Source organism: Meriones unguiculatus, assembly GCF_030254825.1.
Source record: "Meriones unguiculatus strain TT.TT164.6M chromosome Y unlocalized genomic scaffold, Bangor_MerUng_6.1 ChrY_unordered_Scaffold_25, whole genome shotgun sequence".
NCBI classification, from domain to species: domain Eukaryota; kingdom Metazoa; phylum Chordata; class Mammalia; order Rodentia; family Muridae; genus Meriones; species Meriones unguiculatus.
Genome location: NW_026843710.1, coordinates 18,609,741 through 18,616,849, shown reverse-complemented (window position 1 = coordinate 18,616,849; position 7,109 = coordinate 18,609,741).

Below are 7,109 nucleotides of genomic sequence, written 5' to 3'. Positions count from 1 at the left end.
CCTGGCACAACAACTCTATTAACTCCCAACCTATTCTCCTAGTGGAAGACTGGTTTGGTATCACTAGATGGCTTATTGGAAATTTATCCCTCACCATTAGAAAACCTCCTAATAAGTGAATAGATACTATATTTGTCTTTCTGTGTTTAGTTGATTCAACCAGAATGATTTTTTCCTGGTTCCATCCATTTGCCTGAATTATCTTGATGTCATTTTCTTAGAGGATTAATATTCCATTATGGAAATATTCCACATTTTCCCCAAAGGAGATTGTCATTACTGTTCTTTAGAACTTGGAATTTGCTGGGACTTTAATAATTGTATTGAATGACAAAATCTCAGGATAGATATGTTAGACTAAAAGTCCCTCCATCTTCTTCCACTTCCTGGTGATTTGAATTGCAATGTCCACTTGAAAGTCATCAATTTAAATGTTGATTCCCCAGTAAGGAAATATCTAGGAAGGGTTAGGAGTAATGGCATTGTTAGATCATATAATTCCTATTGGAGTTATATTATAGGAGGGTGTGCTTTTTGATTGATGTGCCAATGAAAGTGACCAAACAAATGGAGTCTCTGTCTCTCAGTCTCTGTCACCTTATGTCTTAGATTTGATATTTCTCCATCTCCTTATCTGATACTTTCTCTCTATCTCTTTCTCTCTCTGTCTCTCCATCTCCCTCTCTCTGACTGTGCTTTATGAAAGACTCTCAGTTCTGCTGAAGGACTACAACAAGTTGGCTACTTGGTGATGTGACATCCTGGATGGTGTCTGTAAAAATATAAGCAAGCTGCCAATTAAACCCTATTTGTTCAAAGAGTTCCCTTTGTCAGGCAGCATTTCCATAATAAGTAATTTTCTGACTGAGGAGATATCTGTGAATTTAACAAACAATGGAATCTGTGATAATGTGAAAGTCACATGTCAAGGACAGTTAACTTCAGTAATGACCACTTGAAAGAAATAGGTGACAATTTTCCTAAAATAAGAGTCTTGGACACAGGAACTGACATCTCTGGATTTGTGCTTTCAGCTGACCAGATTGAGGCATATAGGGCTCCTCAGCCTTTCTCTCAAGCAATCTGTCCACTTGGCCCTTTATAATTGGCTCCTGAAACTCTTACTGGCTTTCACCTGTTTCATGATATCATTCTCCCTCTCATCCAATCAGCATCTAAGAGAATTTTAAGGTTTCCTTGAAGATGAGTAGACAAACTTTCCTCAGTATCCAGTATCTCTGATCCTGTGCATGAGTGATTTTTTCTTGTGAAACCCAACAAGCCTTTATCTCATCTGATTATCCAGATCCCAAATATTTACTCCTGCTTACCTCTGTGACAATATCAGGTAGGAAATGAAACTTAAATGTTTATTTAACTGGCCTGCTTCCTAAGTAGGAAAGCTTCAAAGTGATGTGAGATTACAGGGAAGGTACCAAATGACAAGGTGGTCTAATGTGGTCTTGGATCTGAAATTTTCTAGGTTGTGACTTCGAACTGAGCAGTTGCTCATGTACTCACTAAATGTACCTTCAATTTATTATTGATATAATAGGCTGGCGGGGCCTAGGGTTCCCTGGGTTATTGAGACTCTAAGAGCTGGAAAATAGATGCAGACCAAACAATTCTTGGGATTGGTTTGGCTGAAACAGATAAAGATGGGATTATGTAAAAGAGAACTGAGGGGAAATTAACTATTTGACAACTCATCTGAACTTAATGTTAGTACCAGGAGTGCTTGTTTACAGGTGCCACCTGAGCTCTTGGGGTTTGAGGTAGCTGGATAATAAGTAGTTTTTGGCTAGGTTTCTCTGATACATAATAAGTTCCTGGAGAGCATACCTTACAAAGTCAAACTATATCCCCCTTTAGCGGAATCATTTCTCCATATTAAAATTCAGTGTAAAGGGTTGTAAACATATTATTTTTCTTGCTTGTGTTGGAATTTTCATAAAATACACATTACACTCTTTTTCCATTTCTCCCAGATTCAAATTCCTACCGATGTGACACAATAAAAATTCTTTTTCTTTACAATACATTAAGTGAAGTATGTTTTCTGCATATACTCATTGGAACATGATCAAAATCTCACACTGCCAACTCCTTAAATAAAACTGAGTTCATCCTTGCTAACCCTGGAACCACCCTCAAGAAGAAGCCATCAGTCCTGAAGAGCTCTATACTTTATCACCTTGATCACAGTTTTTCTTATATATTTCTTTATTACAATATGCTTTCTTTGTGTGCACTCTTTCCCCCACTCCCTCTTCTCCTTCTATTCCCTCCTTCTTTTACCCCTAATTCCCTGATAGGGGAGGGCATTGGTCCTACTCCCACCTCTATCTGACCCTAGCTTATCAATTCTTAACAAGGCTGGCTACCTCATCCTTCTCTGGGGCTTGATTCTCAGGACATTTTTTTACTTGTTTCCTCAATTCTTCCTATTTATGATAGTCTTTATGCCTCCTCTCCTGTAGGCTTCCCAGAGCTCTGAGGGAAGGGAGAATTTCATAGGGAAAACCTATTTAGGACTGGGTGTTTGAAGGTCTCTGTCTCTCTGTATAATATTGGACTGTGGGTCTCTCTCTCCTATTTGATGCAGAAGGAAGCATCTCTGTGGATCCAAATACATGGTACTGATCTATCAGTTGAAGGCAGAGAATAACATATTTTAATATAAACATCCTGCTTTGCTTTAAAATTTTTGGAGGATGCCCTGACACCAACTCAATTACAGCCAGCCCATCACCCTAGTTGAAGACAGGTTTGATCAAAATAGATGGCCTATTGGAACTTTATCCTCTACTATTAGGAGACCTCCTAATAAGTGAATACGTACCATATTTGTCTTTCTGCACTTTAATTACTTCACCCATGATGATTTTCCCTGATTTCATCCATTTGCCTGAATATATATCATGATGATATTTTCTTAGCTGAATAATACTCTACTATTGAAATATTCCACATTTTTCCCATAGGACATTGTAGTCCTTGGAAGTTGCTGGGACATTAATCATTGTATTGAATGATAAGTTATCAGAAAATTATGTTCTTTTAGCTTAGAAGTCCCTCCTGCTTCTTCCACTTTCTGGTGATTAGAATTGCAATGGCCCCTTGAAGCTCAACTATTTACATGTGGAGTTCCCAGTGAGGAAATGTTTTGGAGTGTTAGGAGATATGGCCTTGTTAGATAATATAAGATCTTTTGTTCCCCTAATTTCTTTTATATACAAGAGGGCTATTTATTTTTTGACTTAATTTTGTATCCAGCCACTTTGCTGTTGATATTTATCAACTGGAGATTTTCCCATGTAGAATTCTTGGGTTCACTAGATATACTGTCAAAAAAATAGTGATACTTTCACTTCTTTCTAATTTCTTCTTTCTGATTTCTATTCCCTCTATCTTGTTCAAATTACTTATTGTACTATCAAGGACTTCCAGAACTATAATGAATACTGGAGAGAGTGGGCAGCCTTGCTTTGCTCCTGATTTCAGTGGGATTGCTTTAAGTTTCTCCCAGTTTAGTTTGTTGTTGGCTATAGGTTTGCTCCATATTGCCTTTACTATATTTAGATATGTGCTTTAAAAATAAAGCACATATAAAAATAAATGAAGGTTTGACTTTGTCAAATGCTTTTTCTGCAGCTAAGAAGATTATCTTTTTATTTTTTTATTTTTTTTATTTTGTTAATATGGTGGATCACATTGATGAATTTGCATATATTGAACCACACCTGAATACCTGGGATATAGCATACATGGTCATAGTGGATGAAATCTTTGAAATGTTCTTGTATTTTGGTCAAAGACATAATGTAACTTTGTGTGACCCTAAAGAAGCAAATAAGGACTTGTATGTAAAAAATTTCAAGACTTCAGAGAAAGAATTACAAGAAGGTATCAGAAGATGGAAAAGTTTCCCAAGATTATAGCTTGGCAGGCTTAACATTGTGAAAATGGCCATCTTACCAAAAGCAATCTACAGATTCAATGTAATTCCCATCAAAGTAGCAACACAATTCTTTACAGAACTTGAAAGGAAAATTTTCAACTTCATATGGAAATACAAGAAACACAGAATTGCTGAAAGAATCCTATACAATAAAAGATCTTCTGGAGGTATCTCTCTCCCTGATCACAAGGTGTGTTATAGAACACAAGTAATAAAAAGTGTATGGTACTGGCATAGAAACAGAAAGGAGGATCAATGGAACCGAATAGGAGACCCAGAAATAAACCCATTCACTATGGAGATGAGATTTTAGACAAAGATGACAAAACCATTCAATGGAAAAAAGATAGCATCTTCAAAAAATGGTGCTGGTCTAACTAGATGTCAACATGTAGAAAAATGCAAATAGATCCATATTTATCTCCCTGATAAATCCAAGTGGATCAAAGACCTTAACATGAAACCAGACACATTAAATTGGTTAGAATAAAAAGTGAAGAATACCCTAGAACTAATTGGTACAGGAGACAACTTCCTGAACAGAACAACAACAGCACAGACTCTAAGAGCAAAAATCAATAAATGGGACCTCCTGAAACTGAAAAGCTTCTGTAAAGCAAACGAGACTTTCATTGGAACAAAACGACTGCATACAGATTGGGAATGAATCTTCACCAACCCTTTTTCTGACAGAGGAATAAACACAGAACTAAAGAAGCTGTAAAGCAAATAGATCCATACTTATCAGCCTGCACAAAACTAAAGTCCAAGTTGATCACAGGCATCGACAGCACAGGCTCTAAGAGTAAATGGGACCTTATAAAACTGAAAAGCTTTAAGTGACAGCACATGCTGGAGAGGAAATGTAAGCTTTTACCGCTGCTTGTGAGAATGTAAACATTTATTTTTATGTTTATTTATTACATTTATTTATTACATTGGGGGATTCACTTTGTATCCCCCAATAAACCCCTCCCCTCTCCCCTCCTAATCACACCTTTCCTCCTCTTTCTTCACACATGCCTCTCCTGAAGTCCACTGATAGGGGAAGTCCCCCTTTCCTTCCTTCTGATCTCATCAGGAGTGGCTGAATTTTCATCTTCTGTCACATGGTAAGGCTGCTTCCCCCCTCAGGGAGAGGTGATCAAAGAGCAGAACAATCATTTTATGTCAGAGGCAGTCCCTCTTCCCATTACTATGGAGCCCACTTGGACACTGAACTGCCAAGGGCTATATACTTTTAAAACCATTCTGGAAATCAATCTGGTGCTTTATCAGACAACTAGGAATAGCACTTCCTCAAGATCCAGTTATACCATTCCTAGGCATATATCCAAAAGAGGCTCATGTACACAATAAGGACATTTGTTCAACCATGTTTGTAGCAGGTTTATTTGTAATAGCCAGAACCTGGAAACAACCCAGATGTGATCCAAATTAAAAATAGATACAGAAATTGTGGTACATCTACACAATGGAATGTTACTCAGAAACAAACAAAACAAACAAACAAAAAAAAACAAGGAACATTACCAAACTCATGCTATGAAACCACACAGTCACCTTTGTACCTAAACCTCACAAAGAGCCAACAAAGAAAGAGAATTTCAGGCCAATCTCCTTATGAGCATTGATGCAAAAATACCCCCCCCCAAAAAATACTTGCAAGATGAATACAAGAATACATCAAAGATATCATCCACAATGACCAAGTAAGCTTCATCCTCAGAATGCAGGGGTTGTTCAATATATGGAAATCTATCTATGTGATCCACCATATTAACAAACTCAAAGAAAAAAAAAACACACATGATAATCTCCATAGATGCTGAAAAAGCATTTGACAAAATCTATGTTTAAAGTATTGGAGAGATCAGGGATACAATGCACATATATAAACATAGTAAAGGTGATACATAGCAAGCCTATAGCCAAAATCAAACTCAACAGAGAGAAACTTACAGTAATCCCACTGAAATCAGGGACAAGACAAGGCTTCCCAATTTCTCCATATCTTTTCACCATAGTTCTGGAAGTACTTGCTAGAGCAATTTTATGATCACTTGAAAGAAATATGTGAAACTTTTCCTGAACTAAGTGTCTTAGACACAGGAATTGACATCTCTAGGTTGTGTGATTTCAGCTACCCAGATTGAAGCATGTAGGGTTTCCCAGACATTCTCTCAAGCAGGCTGTCCTCTTGGCCTCTTTAATAACTGCCTCCTGAAACTCTTATTGCTTTTCACCTGTTTCATGGCATCATTCTCCCTCTTAGCCTATCAGCACTGGAAAGAATCTTGAGGTTTCCTTGGAGATGAGTTAACATACTTTCCTCAGTGTCCAGTATCTATGATTGTGTACACACATGGCTTTTTATTGTGAAACCCATCAAGCCTTTATCTCATTCCTTTATCCAGATCCCACACCTTTACTCCTGTTTACCTCTGTGACAATGTCAGATAGGAAATGAAACTTTAATATTTACTAAATTGGACACCTTCCTAAAAAGAGAATCTTCAAGGTGACATGAGATTAAATGGAATGTATGAAATAACAAGGTACTTTCCTACTATGGTCTTGGATATAACATTTACTAGGTTGTGATTTTGAACTGAGCTTTTACTGGCATATTCACTAAATATACCTTCACAATCTTGTGAATAATAGGCTGGATGGGCCTGGGGTATCCTGGGATATTGAGTCTTTAGAGCAGGGGAAAGAGAAGGAAACCAGATAATTCCTGGTCTGGTCTGGTGCAAAAAGAGAAATATCTCTGCGTTTAAATAGATAACTGAGGGGCAATGAAGAGTTGAGAGCTTGTCAATTTGTTCCACACTACTGTTGCCAATCATCTATGAGCAGGATTGTCTTGGCTAACCTGGCTGCATTGACAGCTGTGTCCTACTCAGTGTTCAGTGAGCATTTCATCTTGTCTTGGTTTACAGTTCAGTCTAATCCTTCAGGATAGAAAAATATTTCCATGTTATATGCCTAGGATGCAACAGCAAAATGGTTTCCTACGGTGGTCCTCCAAGCAAACCCTACAAACACAGCATTGGTGCCAGGACTGCTTGTTCAGAAGTGCCACCTGAGCTCATGAGGTATGAAGTAGCTGGGTAACCAGTAGTTCATGGCTAGAATTTTCTGC